Here is a 16,521-nt window from a genome sequence, read left to right on the forward strand (position 1 = left end):
TATAAACAAATCTACCCAATCCCATCCTACCCCAAGGCTAGCCATAAAAACTAGAATTCCTCTTCCCCAAAGAGGGTCATAGAAAACAGAACCTCTTTTCCCCAAAGCCAGCCATAAAACCTAAAAATATTACTCTAACATTCTTTCAGCCTTTCTGTATAAAAACGGGCCACAGAGAAATTATCTGACCTACCTTATTTGACTATAGGGCATAAGACCACTATTCCAGAGAAGGCCACACTCAGAAGAAAGAAATGCATGCTCAGAGAGGTCAAGAAGAAGCTAGACAGACAGGCCTTACTGGTTTTCCCCACTGAGTCTTAGCATTAGATCATACTTTTTTTGGTCCAAGCATATTTCTACACAACTATCCATACTTTGTTAAACGTCAGCATAAAAATAGACGATTTCCCTTGTACCTTTGGGTCTTCCTTTTAAAGGCTTCTGTGTATACATATTAAATAATTTCGTATGCCCTTTCTCCAATTAATCTGCTATTTTTGTGAGTTGATTTTTCAGCAAACCTTCAGGGGGCAAAGGGGAATTTTGCATTGGCCTCTATACTGCTACAGCACTTTTGATTTCTAGCATTTCCTAATATTGCAGAATTTCCATGTCTTTCTTACATTATCCATGTGTTACTCAATTCCATTAAAGTCCTTAACATATTTAAATTGCCTATCTAATAATTCAAAATTTGTGTCTGGTTCTAATTCTTCCTTTGTCTCTTTAGACTAGGTTTTTTTCTTGTCTTTTAACATGACTTGCACTTTTTTATTGAAAGCCACACATGCTGATGTATCTGATAATAGGTAGTGAGTAAATGGGCCTTTTATTGTGAAGTTTATGTAAATGTGGCTAAGAGGTGGGCTATCCTCTAGTGTCCTTGTTCTTTCTCCTTTTGTCTTTGGGTTTCTTTAAGACTCCTTTTTCAATAGCTTTTTTCTTGCAAGTCTTTCAGCTCTAATCTACTACTGTTATAAAGAAATCTCACAATATGGTAGTTAAATAGGAGTCAGGAAAGTTTTCCATAATCTTATTAAATTTTATTCTTTTCGCAGTCTCAGTCCCTGGCCTTTGGAAGTTTCTTAGCGATTTTTTCTCCCCTGAGGTGAAATGGGAAAACTAGAGGGATTTGAGGTTGGGTAAATGCCCTCCCTTAGGTCAGATAAAGCTTAGTAAAGACTTTTCCTTGGAAGAGTAGGCTTTTGTTATGGAGAACGCTCTGGAAGTTTTCAAAATGATAACTTTCTGCCTATCAGAAACATGAGGGACTTTTTCTAGGATCTTCTCCATGAGAATACGGTGGGCCTCTAAGAAGTAAAATTTGTGAAAATATTGGGGCCCCAGCCAAGAGTAAACCCACAGGAATTTCTCACTCTCTAGCTAATCTAAACTCAGCCTCCAGGAATTCATCAAAATTACTTTTTAATTGTTTCCATGGGTTTACAGATCCAGTGGTTTCAGGTCTAACAGAGTTGTAAGCTGATCTTGGCTGTGATTCTCTGTATTCACCTGTCTCTCCAGAGTTCCCAGTGGCAGTTTGCCCTGGGACCTCAATTTTCTGACAGGTGGAAGGCAAATCATCGATTTTTTAGGTTGCTGAGTGTTTTTTCTTGTTATAAGAATGGGAGTGACAACTTACAAGCTTTTTACACGTGCAAGCTGAAATTGGTGTTCTCATTCAATGCATTTTTATTATGTGAATTTACATGAGGAAATTAAGTTAAAAATTTGGACAATCTTGATGGTTTGAGTAAGGTTTCCATTTCCTAGAGGTAGTTTTTTAAAAATGTTATTTTATTATGAGTGAGGGGTACAGATTAATAGTTCAGTGTCTGACTATCTTTGTCCCAGAGATTTCATAATCAAGTAGGCACTTCCAAAGATGCCTGCTACTTGTTACTGTGACTGACCACATTTTGTCTCTCAATTTAAAAACTGCTACTTGTTCTCAGAAATCCTTTTTGGTGGAAATCTCATCATTCATCTACTTTCCCTGCTTACACAGTCACTAAAGTACTTTTCTGAGAAATTTGTGTTTCTTTCTTCTACGTATTTATCAATGTCTTTTTGATTAAAATGCTTTCTGTGGCTTCTTGTAGACCATAGTTAAGTGTTGGCAGAGAAAGTTACACATAATACATCTGTTCTAATATTTCTTACTCTTCAAATCACATGAAAAATTTCTGGCATTTCAGTTTCATTTAGCTCAGTCTCCAATGAGTACAATTTTTAGTAAAGTAACAATTAACGAACCAATTACTTTCTTTAGATCTTTGTGCTGACATTGGCTTTAGAATCTCTAGTATTTGCATTCATATCAATAACTTCAATCACAGCAGAAGCTCTATGTCTTCCTCTCAGGTCTGGCTTCCTCAGAATCTATTGCCACGTTCCACTGTTTTACAGCTGATTAGAAAAATCTTGTAAGAGTGTATATTGCTGTGAAAACCATTTCTTGATTATCGTTTTTAAGTGTTCCCTCTCTTATATCATATTCATTCTGGTATTTGACTCTGTTTAAAAGTGCAGCCAGGTTACACGCTGAGGTGGGACAGAAGAACAGGATTTCTCTTGTCAGAGAGTTGTCTCAGGAGAGTTTTTCACAGGGTCTTAAAACAAGGCAGGAATAGCTTCACTGGACAGAGCAGGGGGTTACTTAGGCTCGGTGAAATTTGTGCATTCAGGGAAATTTAAGTCATCTGAATTTTCCCATATGTCTTTCTTTCATTCCCTAGAATCCACAGAGTTATGTTCTTCCTCAAGAATGACTTAATTTTCCTTTAAGGAATCTGGTAGGTGTTTAAATAAAAAATAAATTAAAATCTAGCAATTTGTAAAACCAATTGTTGAGTTTAACTTTTGTCTATATCAATGCTCTGGCAGCAAATATTAACAGATTCTTTAGAATGCTTATCCAAATTTCCTGGTTCTCAGATGACACTTTGATCTGAGACTTAAGGATTTTGAGTGTATTGTTACTTTTCTTTGGGCCTTCCTGCACAATTAAAAGCACAAACCACTTGCATGCTCTAATTTATTTTAATAACCTCTTGATCTCTTCATAGCTTTGTTTTCAACAGCTATTTTATTGAAAGGAGTTACAGGAAATGTATTTATTTTGCCACTGGATGTCATATGTTAGAGTCTCATACTACCACCCATGCTAGCTACATTATTACTTTTTTAGAGGATCAACTTGACCAGATAATCATCCATTTAATTGTAATTCTGTTGCCTAAAAATCTCTTACTGTCCTACTCATACTTATTATGTTCTGCAACCTTAGTTGCATAAGAAAAGTTACTCTGTCTAGTTTATGAAAAACTGGGTCTATTGAGGTATATTAGAAAGAACTTGATACACAGAAAATATCCAATGTTAAACCTGAGTCTTCTCCTCCACAAACACTGCCCCAAGTCCAGCCACAGATCTGGCCTCTTAAGGACACTTTTGGTGTTGCTTTTTGCACAAAATGAAATGTGTTCACCTCTATGAAACCACTTTCTGTACCAATGGCTGCACCAATTCCACTTCTGCCTCAGCAAGAGACTCTCACAACTCCTGATGTTCATCAAACCCTGTGTTACCAACTGTGCTAGCAACTCAGGAACTGTTGCACGAAGTCCCTGCCACCTGGTACCTAGTATGAACCAAATTTCTGTGTGCCTGATTGGCAGGTAGATCATATACCCGTATTTTATTTGCTAGGGGTTCTGAGAAATCAAATTCTGGTTTCTGTTTGTGAGAGACAGGATTTATGGAAATTTCCCTGTTACAGAAATACTATTCAATAAGCCATGGTACGTATCACAAATGTCAATTACAGTAACCAGCTATGACTTTTATCCTCACTCTTCTTGTGTTTATTCATTTTGGTTTTTGAGTCACTTTTGCTTTTGTTCCACTTCTAGGGCAGCCTCTCACCACAAGCTTGCACTGTTGGCTGCTGTCACGACTGCTGGCTTCAGCATCCACTGTGCATTTCATTACTGCTGCAAGTTTATCTTTTTTTCTCTCTCTCTCTTTTGGGTAGACCCCAGTGTATCACCCCAGTATAAGTAGACAGTGCAACTAAGCAGCTAATAGTAAATGTGGTATAGTGTTTTATTCATTGTGATTTCAGGCTCTAAATTATGACTGAGATAATTTTTGGTTTTGAAAATTATCCCGCTTTTTAAAAGGATTTTGGCTTCAGGCCAGAATGAATGGTGTGAGGAAAGTAACAGCATCCATAAAGACCCTAGCTCCAGGACGCTGGTGTTGGCCGCCACTTTTGTAGGCAGTGGGCTGGCCACACCTGTTATTGAAAGAGGTGTTCAGGCAGCAGAGCAAATAACAACAGAGACAACAGCAGCAGGAAAACTCCAGCTGCCAAGGGGAGCATATAATTATCTCTGCTCTCTAGAGCATGATGTCTTAACTAAAGAGTGTTGAAAAATATACGTGCTGGGTCTCCCTTTCCCATGTGCTGATTTGGTAGGCCTGATCTGCGTAGGGCATCTATAATTTATAAACAAACACGCTTCATGTGATTCTGAAGTATACTTCTTGTTTAAAAATAATGCTCTAATGAGAGAGGAGATACCTTTTTTGTGGGGATAAGAAAGGGATAGTTGATATTTCATATTTGGTTAATGGCCTACAATGAAACGCAAGAATGAGAGCGAGGGGGGTGCAGCCTCAGCTGTAATCTCAGAAGATTATGTCAAAGTTGGCAGGGAAGGAATGCAAAGTTGAAAACAATATTCAGAAAAGAATTGCAGCTCTACTTCATTACCCTGCAATCAGAATACTGAAATGAATACAAAACTATCTGATTCTGACCACAATGAACAGATTGCAATAGTTTTGCATTACTTTTGACTTATGTAAGTTTGCTTTACCTCTATGCTTCTTTAGCTAAATTCTCTTTATTAAAAGTATTTCATCATAAAATAGCTAATTGGCCAAAGGCTAAAACTTTAGAAAGGAAACAAGTTTGGAGCCATCTTTTCAGAAGATGACTGATTTACAGTATATATTCCTTAGCCATATGGGGTATATGCTTCCTATTATTTTGAAGGTGAATAATTCTATAAAGTAAAATATATAAAGGAGCCCACGCATGTACACATTTTAATAGAACAAAATATTGTCAATAGTATTTTATATTTCATCTTTTCTCTTTTTAGTTATCTTCCTTGAGGTTTTAAACCCTAAATTCTAAATTAAGAAGGAATTAGACAAACATTATTTCTCACACACCTCACTCTAACAGTTCTTTTAGAAATGTACATGGAGTCAGCCTGTTTTATTCCTACAGGTAAGTACACTTTCCTACATTCAGGTATTACTGATTTTTTCTTTCCTGAAGAAATTAATGGGATCTTTATAGGAGGAAAAACGATAGGGTTTGAAACCTGAACAACAAAGACTGGAAGGTATAGATCTTAACCTCTCCGCACTGCGGGCAGAGTTAAGTTGATTAGTTATCTATTTTTGATTATGGGGGATCGGTGTTGCTGTTGACCCCTTTTGTTTGGTGCCTTGTGAATGTAGCTGCTGAGCTTTTAATCTCATCTGTTCTATCACAGTGTCTGTTAGAGATGTAATCACTCAACTGTCAAATCTATTTTGAAAAGGATTTTGGGGAGAGAACACAACAATTTATTCTTTACTTCTCTAAAATGATCTTTTCTAAAAATCACACTACAAGCATACACAGGGGATAGTGTAATGCAATCTCTGACAGCATTAGTTTGCTAACCTTATCCAATAAAGAAATTCTTCTTACAAAGGTTTATCGTATTACTTCATCTCATGGTGGTATTGCACTCTTTGTAAAAAATATCACCTGCTCGGAGAAATGTAAAGAAAATAATATCCTTGAAGGGTAAACATGTAATCCAGTGTTTTCAGGGGAGCATGAGCAATGCAGCAAACATCTCATGCTGTCACGCCATCGGTCTACTATCATGCACAATACACGAATGCATACATTTCACTGAACCCAATCAGAACGAGAATATTTACTTGTCACGAAGATCGAATGGCATAGATTTCCATCCAACTCCATCACTGGAGCATCAGGCACTCTAAAATTAGCAATGTCATGGAGGGTGGGTGCAGCGAGAACACATAAAGACCATGAAAACTAGAAAATTCTAGGTGATTTGCACAGACAGGAAAGTCAGATTCAATCTAAGAAACAATAACAAGGTTATGGTGGTGGTTTTTAAATCACCTAGAAGCACCCTCATGGTTTGAATGTCAGATAATATTTTAAGATTCTGAATCTTTCATTCTGAAAGCTTACCATTCACCCCGTGAGTAAGGGAAGGGTCCCCACACGAATAGGACAATGGATGAGTGCACAACTCCTGACACCATATAAAAAGAGAGAGCGATTTATGAGTCACTGACAGCCCGGGCAGAGGAGGACACTGCGTGCCCTGCAGGGACACAAAGCCTTTGAACTCATAAGCAGAGTGAAGGTTGGGGGGCGAGGCAGGCTTTGCAGTAACAAGAAGATGAGATGACTCTCTTGATTGCCACAGACTTACTTGACTAATTCTGCCGAATGGCGGAGAACGTAAGCCCACTACTCAGGGATAAGCAGGCACCGTGCCTGGCCCCGGGGATAAGGAGTGTGGTTTGGCTAAAGGATCCTATCCAGGGGACAGAGGGGAGAAAAACTGGTGGTTTGGCCATCCGAAGCTTGCCCAGCTTTCCCAGATGTCAAAGCAGCACTTAATATTGAATTTTAATTTCAGGCTCAAACCAGATTTTTGAATACGTTTAGAGTGCTTACAATATTCACATACTTCCTTTCTCATTTTGATAAGCACATCCCTGGTGAATACCAGGTGGAATTAAATTAACCCCTGAAGAATTGTAGTTTTTAGAATTTATTCTTATCTGGTTTTGTCATCATGGAAACATTTATTTCTGAAAGAGAATTTAGTTTCACTTGAAATTTATGAGAAATTTCCAGGGAAAAACAGTTGATGTTAATACAAAAGTTATGTTATACTATATCCATGCAGCAGACCTGTGAATTTCCTATAAAACAGATTGATAAAGAGAAATTACATGTTCAGGTTTAAAGCAGCCAATGGCTTACATTCAATACAGGTGAATTAGGTAATGGCTATATTTTTCCTTGATCTCTCTAGGAGAACAAGGCTTAGCACTATTGAGATATGGCAGACATTTAGCCCTACCCTTCAAAATCATTCTCACTCTGTTTGCTAGTTTAATTAACATGATTTCTTTGTAAGACAATCAGATTTGAAATAGAAAACTTATCTGAAAATCGTATATTATTTTATTAAATTTTTATCTAAGATTTTAGAGCAACTCCTCAAAAGTCATTAAGAAATGCAAATATGTTTAGTGAGAACATTTAACATCACCATGATTGATTCACCACAAAATTTTTGCATGATGCACATTAGAAACTATTCCAGACATAGGCAGTGGTTCATGGCATTCCACTTTTAAAAATATACCTTCACTATGCTTTAGGTGTGAAGAGAATTTTACTCGATGTACTCAAGTATACACACCATTGAGCTATATTATATCAGAAACACATCATTGCAATCTCAAGGAAATAAAATAACTTTTCCTTGAAAGTTTATAAAAAGTGTCTTAGCAATAAAATTTATAGAGTTAAGCACATAAGTTAATTCCCCCAAAATAAACTATTTCCCTTGAAATTAACAACCTGTCCAGTATGCATGCTCTTCCTCCTGAATTATGTTATTTTTAAAATTCTGCAGAATGCTGACTGTAAAGGTAACCATGCCCATGTTAAAATACACACACACACACACACACACACACACACACACACACACACACACTAGTCCTAATGCACTTCAAATGTGGCAGAATTCTTGCTACAATGTTGATATGGCAAGAGATGGTCATACATTACTAGTTTCCTGTGCTATAGTGTAAAACAACCTACAATTTTAAAACCTTAAAACATGATTTCTATCACTGTTCTATTAATGTATAACTGGATATAGAGTTTAAGAACTTACTGTAAAATCGAATTTGTGATATTGTTTCAGTTGTCATACTGATTAGTATAAATAACAGAAAACCACAGTTGAATTGCTTTAAACAATAATGATTTCTTATTGGCTCATGGAGTTGAAATACCCTGAGGAGTTTCAGGCATGGGTCATTCAACGGGATACTTTCAGATCTGCTGTCCCCTATGGTCTGGCCTATTCCTTAGGCTTGCTAATGGAACAGAAACTATGACTAAAAGCTTTCTTGAACAGTTCCAGAAAAGAGAGGATTTTCTTTCTAAGCCATAGGACCTTTGGCCTAAGCTTTGCTCTTACTGGGCCAATTTAGCCTATGTGGAGAACCACTGTACCAGTCATGCTGGGCAGGAGAAGGTCAGGTATTCACTGATGTAAATCGGAGATTCTTTTTTTTACTTAATAACTTTGGCCAGGAGCATGGTATTGCCTTGACTGGCTTAGAACAGCACGGAGCCTGCGGTAGGGTCAAAAATTGATTAGATAAAATGGAACTTAAAGATAACCACAGTATCTACGAGAACAGTCATGAAACTTTTTAAGTGGTATGCCAGAAGTTCTTCAGAAAATGGAAATAATGTTAACTGTAGTTTTATCAAATATTACGAACTCGAAAATTAATTCTGTGTATCTGTAGAATAGAACTTATACTCTCCACACATTGGGGAAAATAAATTTGTTATAACATGATGTTTTTAAGGGATAGCATTTTTAAAAGACAACTTTCTGTTGTCAGAAAATGTATTTTTCACAAGTAAAGAAAATCTTACAGGGATTACTTTTTTATTGTTGATTTTTCCAATAATATAATTATAAAATTTTTAAAAATTTTAGAATCACAAGGTATAGACCTTTTCCAGATCATGCTTTCTTCACTCATAATAATAAATCAAAAGTATTTACATTGTCATTAAATATTCTTTCAAAGCCTGCTTAACCAGTGCATACTGCAGTTAATGGATTCAACATTTACCATTCTTGCTATTGTTTAGCCATTGTTTTCACTACTATGATTAATATCGTGTAAGGATCAAAGGCCCCCCAAATGTTTGACAAACTTTAGAGACCAGAGGCCACTGTCCCTATAAAGGTTTGCTGAAAAATCACTGACATGAGACAGATTGATTACTAGAAGAAAAAGACACAAATTTAATGTGTATATAGGGGGGCTTCAGAATGAAAACTAAAAGATGCAGGGGAAATTGTCCATTTTTATGCTTAGGTGCAATGAAGTATGGACAGCCATGTATAAATATGATTGGACAAAAAGTGTATGATCTTATGCTAACAAACAGAATGTGGAAATCCAACAAGGCCCACCTATCTGGATTCTTCTTGGCCTCTCTGAGCACACATTCCTTGCTTCTGGCTGTGGGGTGGGGCCCTTCCTGGAAGGGGAGTAGTATGACCTACAGTCAAACAAGGTAGGTCAGATACTTACTTTATGGCCAATTTTTACATAGAATACTTTTTGGTTTTATGGGTACCTTTTGGAAAAGGGGTTCTGGATTTTATGACCCAACGTGGGGAAGAGGAATTCTAGTTTCTATGGCTAGCCTCAGGGAGGGATGGGACTGAGAGGCAGGAGGAAGAGGGAAGGCCAGAGAAGAATTTCTGCTTTCAAGGCCTTCATTTTGGGATCCCGTTTTCCGAGCCCCATCCACTGCAACGGACATCCTCAGTCATAAACCTTTCTTCATGCTCCTGACTATTCACTACTTTAGGATTTGTTTTTCTTTAAAGATGCCGTTACTATTTCAGGAATATATCTCTCCAGTTTTACTTTTAGGTTGTTACTCTGCTTTGCATCTTAATGAGAATCTCACTGAGACATGAATACTTTAACTACCCTATTCTTATCCTTTTTGATTCTGATCTATAACCATTTCATAATTTCAACATTTGCCTCTTGGATATGATAAATGCTAACTTGCAGATGCTTACAATTTTCTGTGCTTCTAAGGTTAAAGACCGATGGCAAAAATCTCATAAATGTCAAGCATTTACCATAGAACCTACTGGATTGGAGGGAATATCAAGGGAGGAGAATGGAAGAGGGAGACGTTGGGAGGAAATTTGATAATGTTCTACAGTATTCTGGAGTACTTTAACTTCACATTGAGTATCACTGGTTCAAATCAATAGTTGGGTTTTATATTTCTATGGTTTTCTTCTACATAGAAGTCCAAACATATTATTTTTATAACAAGGGCGTATTCTATAAGCATCCTAGTTTTGAAAACACATTTTATAATATATCAGAGTTTAAGCTTTTAAATGATACATAAAAAGTGAAAGTTTTTGATGGAGAAACCAGAAATGATTCAAAAATGGAAAACTTATTTTGTTTAACAAAATAACATCATTAGTTACATTCTTTTTTGTTGTTGGTTAATTGATTATTTTTATTATATTTTTAAATGTAAGAAGAGTGGTATCAAATTGAGGATACCATAAGATGTTGACTTTAAATAGGAATAGTTTTCGTTTCTTTGAACTTACTTTTTATAGCCATATATTACATTCTTATTTTATATGCCTCAGAAGAAATGTGTGTATACTGTGTTGGAACATAAGAAAAAATTCTGTTTACATTTTGAATATTCCAGTCCAGCTCTTTATCAGGTGGGATTTAATATTCCATTCATTCCATGCTTTTGGATAAAGCAGGATAGTTTTATTATTCTGTCTCTTTCAGTATCAAAATAGGCTGACAGAATAAATAAAATACTTTGTTAAATTTCAAGAGAAAATTCAATATCTATTGTCATTTTGAATGGCAAGACATTTATCTTACAAGTTCATATGGTGAAGTGAAAATGGAAAGCAAGCCCGGTTACCAAATATGGATTTGTCAATTGTGAAAAAGATACCCCCAAAATATAAAGAAAAATAATTGTAATTATCTGTGTTCAATATGAAAATTAATCTGTCCAAACTGCTTTTTTTGTTTCCCCAGCCTCCTGTCCTTCTATCTGAATGAAGCAGGTACTTATAATTACATGCAGCGGTGCACAGGGTCCTCCTTTCTCCCTGATACCAAGCTTTAATGAATTTCATTATTCTTTTTTAATTTACATACTCTTGCAGAATAAAGATTCCCAAATCATTAACTAATTTGATATGTCTGAAATACCAATTCAATTGTCTGGTCCCCTGAGATTTTCAAATATCTTGTTCAAACTCCTCTTAACTTAGTTTCTTAATTAGATACACCATGATGGATGGGCTTTTATATCAGAGTCTCAAAGGGACAGTGAATCAGCCTAATTTTTATGACAATTTAGGAGACTTAGATTAAAAGTCATTTAAAACAATCAAGTCAGAGTTTGTGAAGAAATATTCAGGGTCTCATGAATACGTGTTAAAATTATACATGACAAATGATCATATTCTTAGTGAATAATAAATATTGCCTAATGAAATTTAAAAATAAGTGTTATTTGGTTATAAGGAAAATATTATTGTACAAAGATATCAGATTTATAGAGAAAAGGTAATGGTAGGAATGGTAATAAACAATATGTATAAAATTTCGCGATTTTCAAAGTGTTTATTTTTCTCTTAGTCTTTAGAGGGGTTAAAAAGCATATCATTTTTTCAATATTATTTCTTCTATTTTGATATTTACTTTTATGTAAAGTGAATATAAAATAATATGTCCATGTTAAAAAATAAGACTGAACAAGAACTTTGCAGGTTTTCCTAAAAGTTGTGTATATTTTATAATATTATCATATGTATGATTTTGGTGCTACAATGTTCAATGCAAAATATTAGAACTCTGTTTTATAGATCATGTTTTAGAGAATGTGATTTAAATACTGCAGGAATTTTATGTATTTTAAAAACTTTATTTTAGTTAATAAACTTCTCTGACAGGGAAACAAGCAGCTATATATAATGTCACTTTCTACAAACTAATAAATAAAATGCACTTGAATGTTATAGTACTGATAATTTTAGAGGGATATTGCAAATATTAATTTTGTCATTTTATAAGGGCCTGGCAAGCAGTAGGTACTCAATATTCATGTGCTAAATGAAAGAATTCTAAAGTACATTTTCATCATGAGGTTATCCACTAAATTATTCATATTTCCAGCCTGGCAAGGAATTGTACTGGCAGTGAAGTGATGCATTTATATTTAAAAAGGCAGAATGATTAAAAACATAAATTAATTAAACATTAATATTCTCACACATTTTTATTTGGTGTAATATAACAACTTATAAACTAATTTTTATACCATGCACTCTTTTGTATGTAACTCCAGTATGAAATAATCCGTGTTAAGTGATGTCCCAAGCCAAAGTGTTGGTTTTTATAATAAAGCCAATAAACTAATGCGCATTAGTTTAAAGCAACTGGGGCTTGTAATTTCTAGAAATGACCTGTTAGAATATCTTGGATGAAACAGGTTGATAAGGTAGCAAGAACATCAAACTGGAATCAGGAATCGGGGTTAAGGTTTCTCTTGTTATTAACTTTGTACAGTAATTTCAACTTTTGGGACATTAGCTTCTTTATCTGCAATCTAAGAAGACTTGGAAAGGCCCTTTTCATCCGTAAAATTTAATGAGTCTGAAATTGTCGTTTTGTGTCGTTAATAATATTAAATATTATAATTTTATAATAATTACATATATGTAAAATATGCATGTGTACACAGAATATATTATATTACACACAATACATAGACCATATGATATACTAAATATATACATATATGACATATACAGATTATATACATTTTATATATACATCATATGTATGTATGTATACACAGAAACATGTACATTTATATACACACAAAATATAAGGTACTACATAATTCATAGCTAATGCATTCATAGTCAATAAATATTTTCTTAAAATATTACTGTCAAGTTAAAAACTTAGACGATAGATAAGACTTTCTTGATAGATATCTAGAGATATAGATGCAGATATATATATATATAAACAAGTAGATCTATACATGTCACATATGTGTATGTATATCTATATGTATGTGTATATTTCTCTCTCCTACATATAGGAAAGAGAGAGATAAATATATATGTAGGAGAGAAATATGTACATATAGGACAGAGAGAGAGAAATGTTACAACCCTGAGGGGTAGGTAGTATTCTTATTCTCCATTTATGTGTAAATGAGGCAGAGATTGGTTTAGTAACTTGCCCAATGTTGTATAGTACATAGTGAATCAGGGGATGTCCATGCTTTTACCACTCTTGCGCTTTTTTCCTCAATAATTAGTGAAAGTCAGGATTTCAAAATTTCCATTTTTGGAAAGATCTTCAGTCATACCCTGCAAGCAACTTGTAAATACTTGGTTTGACTGAAAAGTGTGGTGGGAAAGCTGTACTGAGAATGCAGGGAGCGATGGGGTGTGGAAGGAGAAGAAGCATTTAAGTCACCTGCAGAGACAGTTTCAAACTCGGCACAATGACATCCCTAAGACTGTCAAACAAAAACACCACTGTGTTGACCTCTGCCTGTCTGGAGAACAGAGGCCGTGTTTTGTCAGCATGGTCTAGCACAGAGCCTGACACTGGGTAGGTTTTCAATATTGTATACAAGTTATAGCTTTAGGAAAGCATAAAGAACACACTATAGCTACGACGACAATGGACCACATGCATACTTACATATATTACAGATCTTAAACTTGTGGCTTTCCAGATTTTTGGACAATTGCTTACAGCAGAAAATACATTTTATACTCTGACCCAATACACGCATGCTTGCGATGGAGACAAGGCTCTGTGAAACCCTTGTTACATGCGATTCTCTCTGATTCGTTTATTCTGTGCTATTTCTTTTCTTTCCTTTTCTAAAATCCCAGTAAAGGCTGAAGTTAAAAAAAAAAAAAGACAGAAATCACTATTTTAAGCAATAAGGAGATCACATGATTTTGTTTTCCAGATACAAAAAGGCAAATTACTTCAATAAGCAAGATTTTTAGCAAATTTATCCAAAGCAAAATGAATAGCTAGTGTCATAGATTCATTCAAAATTCTACTCTGCAGCTAATTTAAGGAAAAATGTTCAAAAGTATAGCAAAATCCATGAATTTGCCTTAGTCATATGATGCTAACATAACAGAAAACAACATTCATTAATTTGGTTAACAACAAAAATAAAAGAAATATTATTTGATAAGTGGCTGTAAGTTTATGTTTTATTGTCATTATATTAATGATCAATTATTCAATTAAATATTTTCAAAAATTTCCCACAACTAGCAAAATGATCATCCAATTTTTAAAAACTCTACCCTACGTAAAGGAATTATATATATATTTAATTTTCACACATATACATATCTAAAACCATACATAAAATGTACATTATACATTATATTTAAAGAATATATAATGTATATTGTCTTATATTTGTATAAGTGTATATGTGTGTGTATATGTATATGTATCTTCCAAAATCTTTCTGCACAAAGTAATAGCATTCCCCAAGATTATATGTAATCAAATGCAAACGTTATCTTCTTCTGCTAAACTATCCTGACATGAATAACAATCTCAAAATCTTCGTGGCTTACAAAAAGAAATATTTATGTTAAATGTTGTCACAGGTCAGCTTTCACTCTGCATTGTGTGCCTTCTTCCTTCCAGATCATATCTGGGACATACTGGCTTAGCAAGAGGGAAATTAGTGATGGCAGAACTTCATAATAATTCTTAATGCTTGTTTTCAGAAGTTCCATTCATTAAATCCACTCACATTCCATTGACCAAAGAAGTCACATGGCCAATTCAAACTTTGTTTTCTCTGTTTTTGTTTTTTTTGTTGTTGTTTTATTTTTGTTTGTTTTTTAATGCCAAGCTATCCATAAACTAACATTGTATGGGTGATTCCAACATCGATGTTCAGAATATCATGATCCTTTCACAGGTCAGGACAATAAAAGTCAGTAGGAGGAAATGTGAGTGTATAATAAGGAACAGTAAATATTTACATAAATAATACAATCTCCTTTGGCAAGAATCAGACCTTGGGGAGGATAGGGAGGTCAAGATGTTGAATTAAATTCATAATTTTTATTAGTCAAGCTTAGTTAAAAAAATTAGAAAAATCACAAAAATGCAATTTTTATAACCAGGAGAGTAGGTAAAACACCAAAATTCAATGTTTTATTATCTAAGAAAGTAATCAGATTAAAAAGAAAGTGATCAGTTTTTCAGTTATTAGTATGTCTGATTATTAATGCTTACTAAAGATTTAGTAATAATCAAAAGATTATTAAAGATTACTAAAGTTTGCCTATTTAAACACACAATTAGATTTAAAAGCTCTTATAATTAAATCTGATAATGGGATATTTTGAATTGTATCGAATATAATTTGTATTCAAAATTCTCAAGATTTTAGTTAATATTTATAATTTTATTATCTGAATAAAAGACTAACGAATTTAAGCATTAATGTATATTATAAATATTGTTTGTACAAAATTTTTACTCAAAATCTTCCAGGGGCATGTATGTCACATTTTCAGCGTTCAAAAAGATTTAATTGGATATAATTTTATAATTCTATTCAAGAATGTAATGAATACCTTTTACATATAAAGACCAGTCTAAGTACTGTGAGGGATACAAGAAGGGAAACTGTATCTTGGTTTTCCTTCAGCTACAGAAGTGCTAATGGAGATTATCCTGATGATGATCATGACAAAAATGTGTGTATGTGTGTTATTAAGTAGTTTATTAGAGAAAATGAGAAAGAAAGGTCCACTTCACTCCCTTCAAGAAAATTACATCTGCCCAAAATACATACAAATAAGAGACGAGAGCCAGTTAATCTGGACATGAAAATCAGGCAACAGAGCATCCACAATAAAACTCAAACCTAAATGCTTAATTATAAATGATTTGATGTTGATGCTGTTGCTCTGTTGATTCTTCTTCAAATGACAAAATGTTGAGATACGTTGCTGTATTATAAATAAGACAAACAAATAATCTTGGCCAACTAAAGTAAATTCCTTGTCTGGTAGAAACTGAAATATTAATGCTTTTATTTTGTAAGGAAAAAATGAGCCTTGCTGTACTAGTGAAAACTAACAAACATGGAAAAATTCCAGGAGGCACGGGGAAAAAAGCCCACACAAAGAATCATATGCAATGTGACAAATCTGTATGTCCTTGGGTTCCAGTGGAAGATAAAAAATATTTTTCATTTTCATTTTATTTCGTTGGAAAACTGATCACTTTAGGCTTATATAGAAGTGATGATAGATGATTTTGTCAAATCCTTCCATTTTATAATAGAGTAAAAAGTGACATTCAATAATTTTATTAAGTAAAACAAAATTGTGCTATCAACATGAAGCCAAATTAGATGCCACAGACCAACACAGAGATGCTCTATCTAATAATATGAATTGAGTATAGATTTACTTAGAGTCTCTCAGCCTCCAAAATGACCATTAATCCCCACAGATTTTG

This window comes from Lemur catta, chromosome 23 (genome assembly GCF_020740605.2).
Source record: "Lemur catta isolate mLemCat1 chromosome 23, mLemCat1.pri, whole genome shotgun sequence".
Classification (NCBI taxonomy): Eukaryota; Metazoa; Chordata; class Mammalia; order Primates; family Lemuridae; genus Lemur; species Lemur catta.